This window comes from Talpa occidentalis, unplaced genomic scaffold (assembly GCF_014898055.3).
Source record: "Talpa occidentalis isolate TD23 unplaced genomic scaffold, MPIMG_talOcc4v2.1 talOcc4.9, whole genome shotgun sequence".
Taxonomy (NCBI): Eukaryota; Metazoa; Chordata; class Mammalia; order Eulipotyphla; family Talpidae; genus Talpa; species Talpa occidentalis.
The window spans coordinates 4,254,602-4,273,239 of NW_023605305.1; the positions used below are offsets into that span (position 1 = coordinate 4,254,602).

General features: G+C 61.6%; 1 protein-coding gene across 2 annotated transcripts in view; it reads left to right on the forward strand.

Annotated features, from left to right (window-relative positions):
• The first annotated feature begins 595 nt into the window (after positions 1-595).
• Positions 596-18,638, forward strand: part of SPSB1 (splA/ryanodine receptor domain and SOCS box containing 1) — a 50,060-nt gene continuing 32,017 nt past the window's right edge. The window contains exon 1 of one of the 2 annotated variants that reach the window (XM_054691001.1): positions 596-610. The gene's annotated coding sequence lies outside the window, so the exon portion shown is untranslated. Of the gene's footprint in view, positions 611-14,171; positions 14,189-18,638 lie in introns of those variants that run through there. The other variant, XM_054691002.1, reaches the window with a different exon arrangement.

The following is an 18,638-nucleotide window of genomic DNA, read 5'->3' on the forward strand; positions in this document are numbered from 1 at the left end:
GGGTTTTAAGCAGCTGGGAACGTCGGATGAGGCCAGCGAGGCCTTGCTCCCGAGGCTGCGGACACATCCCGAGCCTCCCAAAAGGTTTCGAAAGTCACTCTCGGGGAGCACCCACCAGCCCGCCCCCCGCGCCCGGCCGGCAGCGCGCGGCCCTCGGGGTGCGGCACCCCAGGCGGTGGCCCCGGCGGCCTGTCCGGCTTCCCCCCGACGCCCGGGGGGGCCGAAGCTCCGGCGCGGCCCGTGGCGCCCGGGCGGCCTGCGGGAGGCGAGCGCCGGGCACGAGACGCGCCGCCCCCCGCGCCCCGGCCCGGCTCTCTGCGCTCGGGGAGCCGGAGCCCGGGGCGGGGCGGGGCGGGGCGGGGCGGGGCGTCCCCGCCCCCCGCGCCGCCCCCGCCCCGCCCCCCGCGGCTTCTCTATCTGCCCTGAGAGCCGCGGCTCGCCGCCTCCCCGGAGCCCAGGAGTCGCGCTCGGGCGGCCCGCGCGCTCGCAGCACAACCAGGCGCTGGCGCCGGCGCCGGGGCCGCGGGGAGGCGACTCGCTCCCTGGGCGGGCGCGGCCCGGGCGCCCCGAGTCCTGCGCGCCGAGAGCGGCTGGCGGCGGCGGCTCCCCGGTAGGCAGCGCGCGGGGCGGGCGCGGGGGGCGCGGGCATCGCGCGCTGGGGACCCGGTGGCGGGCGCGGCATCGGGCCTGGGCCCGCAGGGGGCTCGGGCGGGGCTGCCCCGGGGCGCCGGGGAGACCTGCCGTCGCCGCGGGGTCCGGGGAGGGGCCGGGAGCCGCTACCGCTGCAGCCCCGAGGCGGGGCGCGGGGCGCGGGTCCCACCTGCGCGGCCGGCGGCGCGCGGGCTGAGCTGGGGGCGCCCGCAGACCGCGGGGCCGGGGGGCGTGCGGGCCCCGCCGACGTCCAGGGGCCCGGGCGCCCCGGGGCCTCTCCTCGCCGCCGTCCCCGCGACCTGCCCGAGCGCCCCGGGCGGCGTGACCCCGCGCTGCCGACTTGGTTTCGCTTTTCCCGCGCGGCCCGACCGGGCCCTGGGGCGCACCCGCCGCGGCCGCGCCTCCCCGGAGCCCGCCCGGCGGCACCCGCGGCGCCGCCCGCCCCGCCCGCCCGCCCGCCCGGCCGCCCTGGGCCCCCGGGCGACCCGACAGCCGGCCCGGCGGATCGAATGAAGCGGGAGACCCGCGCGGGCGCGTCCTGGCGAGGCGGGCGGGTCCCCGCGGCGGGGGCGGCCTGGGGGCTGCCCGCGGGCCCGGCTGTGCGGCGGGTCTGGGGAGTCGCGCAGGACCCGGCTCTGCGCGCCCGCGGGTGGGGCCGTGCCGGGTGCCCCTGGGCACGGCGTGGGTGTGTCTGGGCGCGCGTGTCTGCGGCCGTGCGCCCCTGCGCAGCCTGTCCGAGGGCGCCGGTGTGCGTCTGTGTGTGTCTCCGCGAGCGTGTGCGGAGTGAGTTGCACGTGTGTCTCTGAGTCTCTGCGTGTGTCTGTGTCTGTGTGTCTGAGTGTGTGTTTCTGAGTGTGTTTGCACGTGTAATCTGCGTGAATGTGTGACTGAGTCTGTGTTTTCAGTGTTTGCGAGTGTGTCTGAGTGTGTGTCTGAGTGTTAGTGTGTCTCTGTGTGTCTCTGTGAGTGTGCGTGTGACTGTGTTTCTGCGTGTGCATCTGTATGCTGTCTCCGGCTGTGTGCACACACGTGTGTGTGCGTGTGCACAGGCCACCCCTGCCTGTCCGGCCGTGAGGCTGCCGGCCCTGGGGACCCACCTGCCTGACTGTCCGGCCTGGCGCTCTGCGGGGGCGGCTGGACCCCCGCCCGGGCGGCTGCGCCAGCTGGGAGGTGCAGGCTCCTCGCTGCCTCTCTCCATCTGAACACGAGCTCGGCGCTGGGGGGAGCTGGCGGGGGCTGCTTCCTGAGTGAGTAATATTTAATCAAACGCTGCAGCCGGCAGCATCAGAAACTCGTCATGACTTGAGTCCTAACAGGTGTCGAGGGTAAAAGCCCCTCCCCCTGTGACTAAGGTTTGGTGTCCTTGGGAGAATTCTCTCCTGGGCAGAGCTGGAGGGGGGCCCAGAGCATCCCCTGGTTGTTGGGTGTGAGGGCTCTGCCCCGTCCCTAATGCCCCCACCCCTGGGTGGTGAAAGGCTCTGCATGAAGCACTGTGGGCACTGACAGCTTCTCCCCTAAGGAATCTGGGGGCCAGGGAAGCCCTCACTTACTGACACCTCTGTCTGGGCACCTTCCTTCCCCCACAGAGGCCCAGAGAGGGTGACCGACTGACTCAGATTGCACAGCGAGGACTGTGGACCAAGTCTCAGGAGCCCTCGCTGTGGTCCTTGGTTACTGCCCCCTGTGCTGAGGTCACGGTGGACACCTCATGTCTGCTGAAAAGTGATGGCTAGATGAGATCATTGCAAATTCTCCTCTCGTTCCCTTACTGCCTTTTTCTGCAGAGCTTGCCCCAGTGGACGGGGTGGGGTGTGTGCGTGCGGGGCGTGGTCTAATGCAGTAACTTTACAAACCTTCCTTATTGCTCCCTGACTGGGCACCTTGACATCGGTGACTTGGGCAGACTTGGCTTCGTCGGGCTGCTAGGCAGGGTGGTCCAGCCAGGGGCTTGGGTGATGTCCCCTTGGGGCTGGATGAGGCTGCGTTCCTCGGGCTGCTCCAGCAAGGCTGAACCCACCCTTCCCAGCCTTCCCAGGGCCACCTCTTCAAATCAGCCCCAGGGAGTCAGTGTGGACGTTGATTTCTCCTGGGGGCAGGGCACAGGGCCGGGTCCAGCAGGTGGAGGTCAGCGCTGCCCCTGCTCACCATGCTGTGCTCCCCTGCCCTGGCCCGGCCCCCTTCTGGTACCTTCCCCTCCTTCTGGATGACTCTCCTGCTGCTGCGGCCTCTCATTTAGCAAAACCTCTGATTTTTGTGACACTCACGTTTAGTCTGGGAATTTCGCAACAATTACTCTCAAGAAATAGGTTGTGGCTGGTGTGAATGTGTTGATGTATTTTTTTCATTCTTGAAAAGTCTGAGGAGCATCTTTATCGGACACAGCACAGGGTGGGGCGGGGGTGCCTCTGTCTTCCCAGGGGTACGCAGCCCTGTCCTTCCCCGCACATGCCCTGTGGGCGAAATCCAGATGAAAGGGGTTTTTATTCTAGACTTTGACCCAAGCGCTCTCCCTAGTCCCAGAGGCCGGGGAGTGCCTCTGCCCAAGGTGCCGGGCACTATGTTGCTAAGAGCCTCGTGGACGTGACCTTGTCTGATGATGGTGGTGATGATAACAGGAAACACACCAGCACCAGGCTCTGTCCTGAGTCCCTGACTCATCGACTCTGGACGCTTCCTCAGAACCCCCGGGCAATGGATTCTCCCGTCTTGCTGCTTCTGTGGCTGCTTGGACCGGCCAGGTAACTTGGCCGAGATCGCTCTGTTTTGGGGGGTGGGGTGAAACCCTAACCTTGTGCTCCAGGCCTTTACAGTACAGTATGCCACTCCATCACTTTAGCCTTTTCTCCAAGATGTATGTTTATAGGTATCTAAATTGACACAAAAGTAGACAGTTCCCTTACCAGCTTCAAGTGACAACACACACATAGCTTTATGCACCCGCACCTGTATGCACACACCTGCATGCACATACGCACCTGTGTGTACACACAGGCACCTGTACACAAACCTGTACACACACACCCATAGGCACACACACATAACTGTATGCACACGCAGGCACTTGTACACATATCTGTAATAAGCACACACCTGTGTGCACATGCACACACATGCACACATTCATATTGGATTATTTTGACGAAAATCTCAGCCTTGACATCAAGTCAATGTTACGACTTGCTAAGATGCACTTAAGTCACAAAGAGGTGGCCCGGAGTCCCGCTGGAGGCTGTCGGGTAAGCGGGCTCCTCCTGTCGTAGTCTTGAGGTCCTTCCTCGGCAGTGATGACGCCACTGCCCGGAAGACAGCTCGCAGGGAATCGAGGCCTCTCTAGTTCCAGACTCCCACCTTCCCGGGCCCTTTGAGGAGCTTCTTGCTTGTTTTGTGTTTTAAAAGTCTGTTCATTGCCCAACACTACAGATCAGTGCGTCCAAGGGTCACGAGACGCCATTTCAGCAGCACGCATGGGCTCTCTGGGCCTCCCTTGGAGATGGGGAGGGAACCCCCAGGGCACAGCCCAGCTCTGCCGCCACCCCCATCTGGGCCAGGCCTTCCTTGTGCAATGCGGGCCGCGGGACTCCAGGCAGCCGGGCGTCAGGGGATGTGGAAATGGGCTGTCAGCACGCGACTGACAGAGACCCAAGCTTAGTCACTGAGCAGGAGGGGGTGAGGGGGGGGAAGCTTGGGGCCTCTGAGCCCCGAGGGGTCTCTGGGGAAACGAGGGAGGGAGGCAGTGCAAGGTGTGGATCCAAGATGAAGGGCACTGATATGTGAACGCCACACGGGCAGGACTTGGGACCTGCTGGTGACAAGGCCTCCCAGCCACCCAGCTGCACACCCCCTGCCAGACAGGCGCTGGGGCCGCACGCGGCTGCTGGCTCTGCTTCAGGCCTCCACTTGTTAAAACCGCTTCCTTGTGTTACGAAGCGTCTACTTCCTGCCGGTCGGGATGGAGGCTGGCAGCCTCTCTGAGGTGGGATCGCAGGCTTTGCTGACTCGTCAGACACGGGCCGTGCAGAGGGTGAGGAATCTTGGGTGTCTGCGGTTTTCCTGGAGACTGGGGGTCATCGCTCCCCTACTGGAGCACTGGGCAAGAGACCTGGAGGGGCTTGAGCCTGTCCTGGGTGCAAGTGGTCTCCAGTGATGTGTGCAGGAGGCCTGAGGGAGAGGCCTGAGCAGGAGGCTCTGGGAGGGGTCTTCTCTCAAAGGAAGTTAATCTGGCAGGAGTGGGGTGTGAGATGGGGCGTGCCTGGGTTCGGGCCCTGGTTCCAGCGTTTTCACCTAGAACAGGGCCTTGGGCCTAGTGCTCCCACCCCGGCCTGTGCGTTTGGGGAGAGTCCACCTCTGCTAACGAGGGGGGTGTGCTGGGGTTCCCACTTGGGCGCCTGGAGCTCCAAGAACCTCTGGGAAGGCCTTTTTTGTTTGGCTTAGGGGTTTTCTACTTCCAATTTTAAATCATGGTAAAATACATGTTACTATGTACATGTTACTATGTACATGTAACTTCTTAACCACTTTTAAGTGTCCAGTCTGGAGGTGTTCATTCCCTTTACATTGCTATGAGCTGTCACCACTGTCTCTCTCCAGGACTCTCTTCATCTTGCAAAACTGAAATGGTCACCATTGAATACTAAAGCCTACTCCCCCTCCCCCAGCTTCGGCACCTGCCCTTCTACTGTCTGTCTCTGTGAATTTGACTGCTCTGGGTCCTTCAGATAAGTGGAATCACACAGTCTGTCTCTTTCTCTGACTGACTGATTTCACTTAGCATGATGTCCTTAAGGCTGCTGCATACTGCAGCATGGGTCAGAATTTCCTTCCTTTTTAGGGCTGATAGTATTCCTTTTTAGGGCTGAGTAGTATTCCATTGAATGGACATACCACATTTTGCTTATCCTTTGTTCCACCCATGGACACTTAGCGTCTGTTTTATTTATTGTAATCCTTGAGAGTTCCAGGCTGGGTGGTGGTGGGGCCTCCTCATGTGCCTTTGGGGTGCTTGTGGGGCTGCAGATGCAGGGGGCTCTGATGAGGAACTTTTTGGGATTCCACCCCCCCTAATGTGACCCACCCTGCCTCAAAGGCTGCTGCCCCCTCCAGCTGGTCAGAGATAAGGTGAGGCTGTTTGTGGGAGCTGGTCGAGGCTGGGGAGCCAGGGTCTCATGGAAAGAGGCCAAAGCTCTGGCTTTACTTGGGCACAAGTCCCCAGAGCTGCTTCCAGGGCGAGAGAGGTTGGTCTCTCCAGCCACCATCGAGCCTCTCCTTCCCAGGTCTGGCTCTCCACATCCTCACTTCCTACTGCTTCCAAGCCTGTGCAGCAGCCCTGGCAGTCCCGTCCTAACTACCAACACTCGAGCACTTTTTGGTCTACGTCCACCCCCTCTCTGCTGCTTTGTGCTGTTGACCCCACCTCCTTAGAGAGCTCTCTTCGCCCCTTGCATGCCCGCTGCATCCCCTTCCTGCTGCTGCCGCCTGGTCTTTCCTGCTTGTCTTCCCCTGGGATCCTCCCCTCTTGACCCTTCCTGCCGCTGCCGACTCCTTCCACTTCTCTCGGGCCCCCACCCCACTCAGGACCCTGCACCCCCTTGTAGCTCAGTCACCAGCATCTGCACCCTTCTGACCCCCCCCCAACTCGGTCTCAGCACAGATGTCCCCATCCCACATGCTTCATGCTCACCAAGCCCTGCACCTTCCAGCTCTGTCCCAAGAGCCCTTCTGGCTAACAGCCCAGCCCTGGGTGGGGAGCCCAGCGCACGGGGTGGGGGCTCTCATGGTGGTGTAGTGTGGTGACGGTGGCCTGCTGAGCTGGGACCCTGCCCCCCCGGGCCATATATAGTGTTGTCAACCAGCTGACCTCAATTCAAAAAATACAGTTAAAAAAGAAAAAAGAACCCATCCATCCTGTCTCCAGTTCAGCCAGCCCCCTTCTATTCTTGACTTTGGTTAAAGGAAAATATTTCTTGGCCTGATAGTTCTTAAGATTAAACATACATAAAAATCTACTGGTTTTCATCTTGAAAACACAGATTCCAGCATCCCGTGCCTTGCTAATAAATCTGGAGTTGACCCAGGAAAAAGAAAAGGCCAGCCTGCTGTTTCCTCTCCTTCCAGGCCCACTTGCTCCTGTGGTGTTCCTATGCGCAGGCACCCTTCCACCGGGTAACCCAGGCTGGACACAGCCCTTGGGGCCCCCCAGGACCGCGGGGTGCAGGACAGCCTGTCTAGACATGTGCCCTTGCTCAGGCTGCGTCCCCAGCGCTCAGCCCACCAAGTAGGTTCCTCTCCAGGCCTGCTGGATGGAGACTGTGGGGCAGGCCACTTGAAGGTTCCCAGCAGGGCTTGCAGCACTCTGGATTGGGGTGCAGAGGCCCTTCCTGACTGGTGACCCGGGCACAGGCTTCCCCTCAGAGCCGGCACTCCCCGACCGTGTGGTGTGGCTGCCACCTCCTGCGGTGGCCATGAGGTTCAGGGAGGTGACGTGTCACTGGCCCGCGCCTGCTGGGGCTGGCCGCCCCCATGCTCTCTCCATCACAGAACCCACTGCTGGGTTTTCAATTTGACCAAAATTTCCGCCTTCACCCCGTGAGAGGTCAGGAACTCCAAAACCTTGTGAGCTGTCATTGAGCCACTTGTCACTCATTCTGTCACTGAAACATTTATTGAGCACCTACTATGTACTACCATCTGCTGCGGCCGAGGACACATGGGACAGGGAGGGGCCTTGCTCTCCTGACCTCTCTGTTGGGAGGGGAGACAGGCTCTCTCCGGTGATGACAGCACCCACGTGTTGTGGGGACCTTGACAGGAGTGGGGAGGCAGGCGGGGCCCCAGGTGGGAAGGCAGCAGGTGTGGATGCGCGCGTGGGCTGGGGTGTGGCTGCAAAGTTCTGGAGGACAGAGAGGAGAGGAAAACAGGCCGGGGCCGGCCTTTTGGGAGAGGAGCTGGGAGTGGTGAGTGCTCCTGAGCAGATGGGCAGGACACGGTGGGGGGTGCTCCCTGCCAGGGGGTGGGGCTCGAGGTGCTTCTGTGGAGAGGGGTGGGCACAAGGGTGCCTGCAGGGTCAGCTCTGACTTGGGCTCTCGAGGCGGTGGCTGAGGGCCACTTGGATGGCTGTTCCTCCGCCGCTGATCCTCCTCTTCCCAGCTGCAGGCTCTGCAGCGGCATGGCGGGGTCCCTGGGCCTCCCTGGACGCTGCTTCCTGCAGCAGTTGGCACAGCCCGTCTCCACTATAAATAGCTGGGTTTCCACCACCGGGAGTGTTTGGACACACCAGATTGGTGTGCTGGTGCAGGGGGGACTGCTTTCCTGCCTCGACCCTCCAGTCCAGATGGGGAGGTGGCGATGGGGTTGGGGGGATGGGCACCAGGGGACAGGCGGGCTTTTGTAGGTCACTGTCACCAGCAGAAGAGCCACACAAGAGAGATCCATTGGAGACGTTTGGGTCCCAGAGCTGGGCTCGGAGAACCATAGCCACACCCCGACATCAGCTTTCCAGATGCTGTGGTGCATGAAGTCGGTGGGTGTCCGTAATGCCAGCGAGACCTGTGGGCAGCACGACCCACTTCACAGATGAGAAAACTGGGGCTGGTTCAGGGCCACCTGGACATCAGGGGAGGGGGGGCCCCACCGCCTGCTCCTGGGCCTAACCACAGAGAAAGACCGTGGCAGAAAGGAGGGCTTGAGATGCAGGTCAGAGGTCACATGTCGCGTGGCCTGCTGACTTGGCTTCTGGGGAGATGATGGTGCCCCCCGCAGAGCGGGGATCTGGGCTCCATGGAGTCTTAACTCCCGGGGCTCCAGTGGCCTGTGCACTGGCTCGTTATGTGCCTAGTTATGGTTATTAAAATTGAGGTGAAATCCACATAAAACTGGCCTTTTGGAAGCAAACGATTCCATAGCAATTTGCAGTCACCTCTGCCGCCTCTACCTGGTCCCGAACATTCCCCTGGCCCCCAAAGGAAGCTTCTTACCCGTGAGCAGCACTCCCCACGGCCGCTGCCCCCAGGCCCGGCCACCCCCAATTTGCACCGTCTCGTGGAGTTGCCTGTTCTGGACATTTCCTATACATAGAGTCCTCCATGCCGTGACCTTTGGCTGCTGGCCGGTTCTGCTGGGCGTGGAAAATTGAAGTGTTTCCCGGTGGAAGCTGGTTTCCTTTCCAGCTCATGTGGGGGCCACTTGAAGGGGGGAGCAGCTCTGTCCAGGCTGCTCGACCCAAAGGCTCCCCTAGGACCGCAGACACCTGCCTTGCCTCATGCCCCCGCCGCCGCGCAAGCCCAGCCTCTGCCCTCCTGCGGCTGACGAGCTTTTTCATTCTTTTTCATTGTTTCCAGCAACTTTGGTGAATGCATACATATACCTGGCGGGTTGGCAGCCCATCGACAGCCACCCTGACCTCCCCGACCTGGGACCCGGCCTCAGGGCACGTCGAGCGGCCCCTCCCCCGTCTCCCATGGGCGCTCCATGTGTCCCCGAGTGAACCGGCTGGGGTTTGGGGCCTGTAACTCAGGGAGTTTCCAGGATTGGTCCCTGCCAGTAGGACGCTTGGTGCCACTGGACACTCCAGCTGCCCATCTGGGACCAGAGTTTCAGCTTGAACAGCCTCTGGCGTCTCTTCTCCTTCCACTCCCAGTGTTTTCAGCGATCTGGCTGGGGCTGCGGGGAGGGGACTGTCTCCGTCTCATCTGGGGTCTGGCTGAGCCGCAGCTGACGCCTTCCGGGCAGGGATGCCCTGCCGTGTCCACGGCCTAGAGTCCCGCTACTGTGTGTCACCGGGCCGGGTCACTGGCCCTCAGCGGCGCAACCAGGGGGCCGTGGCTGGGGGAGGGGGGGTGTCTGCAGAAAGCAGACTGGAGGGTCACCCTGGGCATGGGGGAAGCCCGAAGCCATGGCTCTTTAGTCCCTGGAACCCCTGACAGCTCTTTCCTGCCTCCCCCCACACCGCCCCGCTCCTGGGCCAGCATTTCGTTTAGGGCGTCTCTGCTCCATCTGCTCTGAGAGGGATTCAGCCAGAACAGTCTTAACCTTTCTGGAATGCCTGCTGCGTTCCAGGCGCCGCGCTTGCCTGGTCCGTGGGTTTCGGATCCTCCTGTCCATTGGGGAGTTAGGTCTGCCGCCCCACGGACAGGTGAGACAGTGAGCTTCGGGGTGCTCTGTGTTGCTGGGGAGACAGGGTGCGTGTGGGGTGGGCCTCCTTCCACCACCTGTGTTTGCTCTACAGCCAATGACTGGACACTGCTTACTGGGCACTTGCTGTCTGCCGCCGTCACACTGCGGGGCGCGACGCCCCCGGGCCTGAGACTGATGGGGCAGGTGAGGACAGTGCCCGGAACCCCGGCTCCCTGCCAGCGTGTGGGCACAGGGGCCTCCTGTTCAGGAGCGAGGCTCCTGGGCAGGCGGGGAGGCGGAGGGCCCCCGAGGCTGTTGCGTAGTGGGAAGGGCATCGGGGCCAAGCCCAGGGCTTGTCTGTGGGGATGGTGCCCTTGCCCCCCCACTCACCCCAAAAGATGAGTGAACAAGCTAAACATCTTTGTCTCTAGTTTTCTCCTTGCAATACTCAGACCAGTGTCCCCCGGGAACCCCAGCGTAACACCCTGGCCCCGGCGCGGGGCCCGCTGGGGGCCGTCCAGCAGGTCAGCCGTGCACCAGGGCTGACACAGGCGCTGGGGGGTCTGGCTAGGCACGTTGCTCTGTAGCCCTGGGGCCACGGGGAGGCTCAGGGAAGTCCCTGCACCCGCGTGGGGAGGCCACGCAGGACACGGCCAGTTGGTGCGCCTGCCTGTTGGGTGGATCCCTGGACCCTGAGGTTAAACACTGGCTTCCGAGGACGGCAGGTTTTGAGTGGGGCTGGGGGCACCTCCGTGGATTTCTGGGGCCGAGCCCTTGGACACAACAGGAGGAGCGGAGGACCAGAACCTTGTTGCTTAATGACTCTGAAGCCTGAGGGGCGACCCAAGAGGGGTTTCGCTTGTCTAGGGGCTTCTCAATTTGGAGATTTAAAAAGCTATGACGGCAAAGATTGCCTTGCATTTGGGGCGCTTGGAGAAATCGTCCTTAGGGGCAGCGCCAGCGTGCGCGTGTCCTGATGGTGCATACATTATGTACGAACGTCAGGGACCCTTTTAAAAGGCTCTTCTCCCTGCGGAGCCTTCCTATCCGGCCAGTTTTGAGCTCCTTTGTCAAGTGTGTATGTCTCCCCCTCCTTGCTCTGAACCCCCTGGTGTCCCCCAGAAAGCCCGTCTTTCTTCCCACTCTGGAGGCTGGACGGGTGATTCCTTCATCCCTGCCTCGCTGCCTCGGTGCCCTCAGGACAGCAATGCCCCGGAGCGCCGACCCGGAGGCCCCTCCAGCAGACCCCGCGCGGGCTTTGCTTTGCTGCCATCTTTACTGTATTCTTTCAATGGAAAACCTGAAACTCACGCTATAGCAGACGCTGGCGTCGGGAGCCCCATCTTCTTGTCTCCCCTGCGCTCCAGTACTCCGGCTTGCACGGGGTACCCCGTGCTGGGACCATCAGGCTTAGGGGTAACGCGGAGGTCCCGGGCAGGCCAGGGGAACTGCTTGTGCTCTCGGGGTTTAAAACTGTTCATTTTCCTCAGTGGCTCGCACAGGTGGAAGCTGCTCCCACTCGTGCCTGGGGCTCTGCCCCCCTGCTTGGAAGGAGTGGCAAGTGGCCCCCACATGCCCTTTTACCCCGCTCCCTGCAGAGCCCCTGGCTGCCTCAGCAGAGTAGCCACTCAGGCGGGTCCAGCCGGCCCTTGTCGGTGCCCAGGTAGATGGAGTGAGGGCAGGTGTGTTGGGGAGGCCAGGAAACTAGAGACCCCGAATCTCGTGTTTTCCCTTCAGGAGCCACCAACACAAGTCGAGAGTGCCCTCAAATGCCCGCTGGACATGTTCAGTGTCTGCTGGGTCCTGCTGAATCTCCACCCACCCTCAGCCCCCAACCCCCGCCACCATGGACCTGTGGGAAGGTGCGCCCGGGCTGCCAGCCCTTGGGTGACGTGACCCCCTGCCTGCCTTCCGCCTGGCCTGAGAGGCAGGACCGCAGGGCAGAGGCCCTGGCTTTGTTCATAAGCAAAAGGAGAGGGAGAGATGCTGGGGGATGGGAGTCCGGGCCTGGACCTGCTTCTGCTCTTTGTCCAGTAAATCACACAAAGAATCTCAGAAAATTACTGCCTCGTCCCCGGTGCCCCTGGCGCGCCTGGGGCATGGGTCTTCGTCGTCTTGTTTTTCTCCAAGAAAAATCAGCTTAAGTGTCAGACCTCACCATCCTGAGGGACATTTCCAGTGGCTGGTTCAAGTCACCAGGGGCTGAGGGCTTGCTCCTCAGTAAGATGAGTTTCAAAGTGGGTCACACGCTCAGGTGCCCCCAGGGCCCGGAAGGCGGCACAGATTTAACGGTGGTGGGGGGCTGCTGGGCAGGGGGAGGACTGCGGCCGAGCAGGTTGTGGGCGTCTCAGGCCCGAGGAGCGGTCAGCATTCTCCAGCATCCATTTCCGTCCCCTCCTCGGGGAAGCCAGGAATCTTAAGCATTTTCAATGTTGCCAGATAATGACGGGGGCAGTGTGACAGTGGGGTCACACTCGGGGCTCGGGGCCGTGGGACTAAGCCTGCACCTACCTCCTGGTGCCCGGCCTGGCCCCTCGCCGCAGCGTGGGTAAAGCAGCAGGCTGGGAGCCCACTCAGCACCTGCCACGGCATCGAGAGGGACCACATTACCCGAGAGGGCATGTCTGTGAAGTGTGACAGGTGCGTAGTCAGAAGCACTCTGCCCCCGCCACCCTGCAGGCGAGCGTGCCCCGGGCCGGCGGGCGTCTGGTTCTGGGTGGGGGGGCATCACCTGATTGTCAGCTAGTTGCAGGGTCCTGCAGGGGCCTCTCACCAAGGGCAAAAGTCCTGGTATGAGGAACACATTGGGAAACCAGCAGCCGCTGAAAACAGCAAGCAGGTATTAGAAGAGATAGGATGCTTTGGCCAGCAGGAACAACGGAGCCCCCGGGCAATAGCCCCCGGTCACTCCACCCTGGCTCACACCACCGATAAGGCACCCCCAAGAATGTGCATTCCTCCACGTACGTGCACTTGCCCCACCGTCTCTGCACCTGGTTCTAGATCAATCTGAGACTGCCCAGAGGTCGGGCTGCACTCCCTTAGGGGTGAGCCCCCCTAGGCCTCTCTCACTGGGCTTTGAGTATTCTTTCTCTCATCCCGCCTGCTCCCAAACTGCTGCCCCGCGAGGCGACAGGGGGGTCGGGGCCATGCGGCTCCCCCGCTGGAAGGGACCCTCGAGAGCGGCGCTCCTCCCACAGACGGCTGCTCCCAGCTCACAAGGTTGCTGACTAATTCTCTTTGCAAACGGTTCAGTTTCACATGTTTGAGTTTCCAGTAACTACGTGGGTGGATTTGTTTCATTTAAGGGGAAAACAAAACAAAACAAAACATGGAGGGGGTTTTCTTTCCCAAGGAGCGTTCTCGCCAATTCTGGGTTTAATGCACGAGGCTCCGGGCACCGGGCGGCTGTGCAGGCAGCGGGCTCCTGGCAGGCGGTGGCGCTCCCAGGTGGAAATCGCTTAGTCATGTGCGAGCCGCCCAGGTGCCGGAGGTCGGGCGGGAGGGCCGGCCAAGGCCAGCGGCCAGGCCACCCGGGCCTGCCCAGGGAACAGCTGGCCAGGGCTCTTTCCCACAGGACCGGGGAGGGAGAGAGGAAGGTGCGGGGTTCACCGCACCTCCCCGGGGGCCTGACCTGGGAAGGAGAGGCTTCCCAGCTGCCCGGGCCCTGCTTCAGGTGAGTTGGAGTTGGAGGTGGCCCTGGGGCTTTGAATTCTGCTGAGGACAGGGTGAGAGGCCGCCCCGGGGGACAGTGGAGGGGTGTGTGTGTGTGTGTGTGCGCGTGTGTGCGTGTGTGCATGTGTGCGTGCACACACGCCCACATAGGCTCGGCCGGGTAGTACTGTCCTGCTGGCTGGGGGTGGCACTGGCTGAGGGGAGCGCTATGACATTGGCGCTGGGCGGGATCCAGGGCTGTGTCAGGCCTGATCCCTTTAGCTGCTGGTGGTCAGGGGCTCCTATGAAGGGAGGGGCTGATGATGGAGGGGCCTGCTAGGGCTCAGGGAGGTCACTGTTCACCCACAGGCCCATGTGCGTTGCCATCTTAGAGCCCATGCGCACGGCGCTGCCCGGAACCCGAATTCAGGCCCCCACTCCTGTGTGGGCTCCTCCCCAGGACGCCGTGTTTAGTCGGAGGCTGCAGCAGCTACGAGCCTGCTGGGGAGTCAGATGGAGGCGGCTGGCGTCCCGCTCTGCTACTTCCTGCCTCTGGGACCTGGGCTCAGTTTCCCTTCTCTGAAATGGGGGTGTTGAGTACCCCATGGGTGGCACAAGTTGACGATACCAGTGAGCTGCCTGGTGCTCTCCTCATGCCTGGGATCCGGGGCCTCGTCTCCCTTCTTCCTTCATGCTTTGGATTTATGCTCCTTAATCCTGGCCTCCATGGACTTGCTTCCTGTGCCTCCTGGACAGGGAGAGGGCACATAACCAGGTAACCCTCGAACAATCTGTTTTTAAGCAGAGGGCCACGAAAGCAATTGGAGGCGAGCAGAGTTCTGGAGGGGTTTTGACGGGGTCGGGGTTTACTCTCAGCAGATGAATCCAGGAAGACTCCCTGGGCAAGGTGACGTAGAAGCTGGGCCTTAGGGTATGTAAGAACTGGAGGGGTAGGGGAAGACGGAGCTGTCACTGGGGGGGGTGTGTATAAGATGCCAGAGCTTAGATGTAGCCGGGGTGTAGCAAGCGCTTGATGAAAACCATCACCAGCATCAGTGACTCCAGGATTGGCAGGTTGGGCACTGAGAGCCCATTTCTTTGGATCTGCTGTTTCTATAGATGGTGGAAACTGAGGCTCAAAGAGGTGAAGTAATTTGTCCAAGATCCAGCTTGGAAGCCAGAATCAAAATCATTGCCTTCCCAGGGCAGGTGATAAAGGGGTGTGTCAGGCCTGATCCCTGGAATGCCTGCGTGTGTGTGTGTGTGTGTGTGTGTGCACAGAATGTGAGCAAGTGCCTATGTGGGTACAAGTGGGAGTGTGTGTGACTGGGTGATAGGGTGCGGGTATGTGAGCTCGGGGCACAGCTTCCTCAGGCCACCAGGTGGGAAAAGGCCGCTTCAAAGCCGCTTTCAACCCATTTCCGGTGAGACGGGGCCGCAGTCCAGTCGCTGCCCTCAGTGGGCGCTGTTTTTCCTTTGCTGATCCTCCCTTCATTCCACCTGCTGGCTAAGGACCTCCGGGTGCCAGGCTCTGCCCTGCCCCGGGGCCCCATGGGGCCCTCCAGCAGGAAACCAGGACGCGGGCAGGCACCCAAGGGGCGTCTCAGCCCGTGTAATTCCCTGGTCGGGTTTGAAGCCGGTGCTATTCTGGAACTCCCTCGGGCCCCGAGCCTGCCCTGGAGGGCCCAGGCTGGGCGCCAGCATCTGGCTAGTGACCCCTGGGAGCTGGGGGAAGTGGGGCGGACATGTGGCCCTGTCTGCCAGGTAGGGTGGGGAGGAAGCAGCTGCGTCTCTCCCTTCCGGGCAGGTGTGGGGCGGGATGCATTTCCTGTGGCTGACGAGGGCGGGGCCTCAGGCCCTGGGCTGCCCCTGACTCTGTCCTCTCTGGCTCCTGCCCCTTCGCTGGCTCCCTGGCAGCGGGCCTGCCCTGGACTGCCTTCTGTGCCCTCTTCCTGTGTCTCTCAGGCCTCCCACCTCCACACTCAGTCTTCCAGCATCCTGGGAAGACCAGAAGTGTTGATTCTGGCCTCCAGGCTGGAGCCTGGACCAATTACTTGGCCTCCATGAGCCTTAGTTTCTAGATCCTGACAATGGGCCTGAGACTCATCCTGCGGAATCACAGCAGGAGCTAAGTGAGGACGCAGAGCGGGAGCCTCCTGGCACTAGTTTTCTTCATTCAGGGGCTTGTCCTTTGGTGCAGCTGGCCATGTGGGCAGCTTATGCAAGTTGGTGCCCCTGCCAGGCATTGGACTCAGCAGGGCGGGGCAGGCGGTGTCCCTGTCCGCCGGGGGACAGTCACAGTGTGTCGGGTCAGAGGAAGCTCAGAGAAGGGACAGACTTGGCGAGTCCCCTGCCCTGCTTGGCTGATGTCAGCGGAGAGAGAAGCTGCAGGAGAGAGGGAGCTCCTAGGGCCTTAGCAGGGGACTGCTGAGGTGCCCTCCCCGAGGGGCCCCTGGGTCTGGGAACGGGGGGACACTGGATTGGGATGGCAGCCAGTGATAGATTTTAGGTGACTTTGAAGTACAGGCGCTCCCAGGCCCAGGGGTGGCTGCTGTGGCTTGGGTGGGGTGATGTTGGAGGTCCCCCTTCGAAGGTAAAGCACTAAAGCACTGTCCAGCCTGATGTTTGGGGAAGGGAGCACCCACTTTAAGCTCCCACTGGTCCTGTGGTCCCTGGGCTGCCTGCCCAGCCGCCCTTACCTGTGCCTTTGGTGAGAAGCATATCCAGCCCCAGGCTCCCACGAAGCACCCCACTGGGGCCAGGCCCAACGCCAGCCACCTGCCCACCCCCAGGTCCAAGACAGGACATCGGCCTTCTCAGAAAGGTGGAGGGGATGAGAACTTTCGAGTCTGTCAGGTCAAGCGACATCTGCTGTGGCAGGCAGGGACCGCTCAGGGACTCCCGGGGTCCAGGAGACGTGGGCCTCTCACTTCCCACCCCCACCTCGACTTCTTGCCTCCCTCTTAAATCTGCATAGCAGCCGCTTCTACAGTCCTTCACTGAGCACCGCGTCTCAAGCGGGGGCTGCAGCAGGGACCAGTGGGGAGAATGAACTACCACTGTTCCAGCGGGGGCACCGCTGCGGAATGGCCCCCTGCCTCGCCTCTCTGCCTCCCCACAGAGGCTTCGCCCACCCCTCACTTTCCCAAGTGTTCCGAGCCGTCCTGTGATGTGGAGTTTCCGGTTTCTTCCTCTGAGCCCCCAGGAAGACGCATCCAACCCTCCCATCTCAGGCGATGGAGCAGGATGGGTGGAGCTGGTCCTGTCTCACTGCCTGGCGGCTGCCATGGTGCTCAGGAGGCTTTCGGGGGATCTTGGGGAATGTGATGGGAGGCGCAGAAACATCCTCCTGGGCAGAGAAATGGTTCTCCCTGTTGTCTCCTGGTGTCCACAGCAGCAGCGAGATGTGGAGGGAGCTTGGTTGGTCCTTGTGAATAGACGAGTGAATGAATGAGTGAATGGATGAGACTTGCCAACCCCTCGCCTACAGTGGCAAAGCTAACCTCGTGATTCTGTCAGCTCGCATCCTGATTTTGTCTGTTGATTGTCTGTCTGTCTCCACCAGGGCAGGGACTACCTAGATCTGCTGTCTCAGGGCCTAACACAGTGCCTGGCACACAGTAGCGCTGGCTCAGGCCACCATCCTAGCCGTCGCTTCATCCTGGCAGGGGGACCCGACTGCACCCCACTCTGACTGGTCACAGCTTTCCCTTTGGGGGTGCCCTGGAGGGTGGGCTGACGGCTCTTGTCACGCACGGCCCGGCTTCGAGAGCATGGAGGGCAGCTCTGCTCCCGGGAAGGGGCTCCTCCCTCAACGCAGGGACCTTGCGTCTCCCCTGCTCCATCCCATCTCTGAGTCCTGAGTCTGGGACCCACCCCCAGGCCAAGGCCAAGGTACTGACTTAGGCTGAAAAGGGTGGCAGTAATTACAGGTACTGGAAATAGTTCCACAGAACCTCCCCGACTCCGCCCCCCCCCCCGCCCCAGATGTGCCTGTGCTCAGACACACACAGACTAAGCTGAGAAAAGCTCTAAACCCTTCTTAGTTTAGTCTGCAGACGCATCCCAGACTGTGGGCTTAAACGTTGCGTTCCTTGGGCTTAGCCTTTCTTCGAGTGTCGAGTGTCTGGGTTAGTACGGGAGGGAGGGTGAGGCCAGACTCCTCACAGGGGCAGCGTGTGTGGAGGGGCCGGGGGTCCCTGCGTGCACCGGTCACCTCCCAGCTCGGGCTGTGCCTGCGGGAGGAGACCCCGGTGCCTTCGTGGAGACCTCAGTCCTGGCTGGAGAGAGGCTTCAGCCTCTAGACCCCGTGGGCAGCCGGAAATGGGTGTTTGACAAGCTGCTGAGCCAGTGAGGGAGCCAGACTCGGCTCATTTTTGCTGGATTTCGTGGCATCTAAGATCCATTGAGGGTCTCGGGAAAGTTTGCCATTTTGGAGTAAGCTGCTGCTTGTCGCTGCCCTGGGCTCAGGACCAGCCAAGCAAGGTGTTCTGAAGTTGATGCCACTGGGTCACGAGTGGCGGGGTGGGGACTGGGCGTGGCTGCACTCGTGGGACAAGGTCATTCAGCTACAGGGGGTTCGGGGGGCATCTCTGGGCTGCGAGGTGCTGGGGAGAGTCGAGCAGCAAGATCATGACCAGCGTTTGGCCTGTTCTGCTTGTCTGCTTGCTGCAGCCTCTGCCCTCAAGGGGCCTCTGTGTGCACAAACGTGCTAACTCACATCTGGGAGTAGCAGGGGGCAGAGGAAGGAGACCCCAGCTCCCGCCTGGCAGGTTTTGTTGGGCTCTTGGTAAAGACCAGCTCCCAGGGTTTAGTTCCCAGGGCCCAGCACCTCTTGTCTCGGACCTGGCTCTGAGCATGGGGCTCCGGGCTGTGTGCGCCCCTGCACCATCGCACCCTCAAACTACCCATGGAGACAGCTGTGGTTATGGTCCTTGTTCAGCAGATGGGAGACAGCCTAGAGCAGCTCTGGTCACAGTTGGGGTGGGGGTTGGGGTCAAAGCTGGGATGTGAAACATGCAGGGGCCCTCTGGAGCTGCCCCCCTCACCAGTTCTCTGCAGCTGCTGGTGTCCTTCCTCCCCAGCTTGTTCCGAGACGGGGCCTGTCAGAGGGATTTTAAGGTCCAGACTGGATAGGTGTCTGTGAAGGGGGCTTAGGGTGCAGCTGACCCCTATACCAGGCCCCTCTCGCTCCAAACCTGGGGAGAAGCCATGGGATAGCTGGG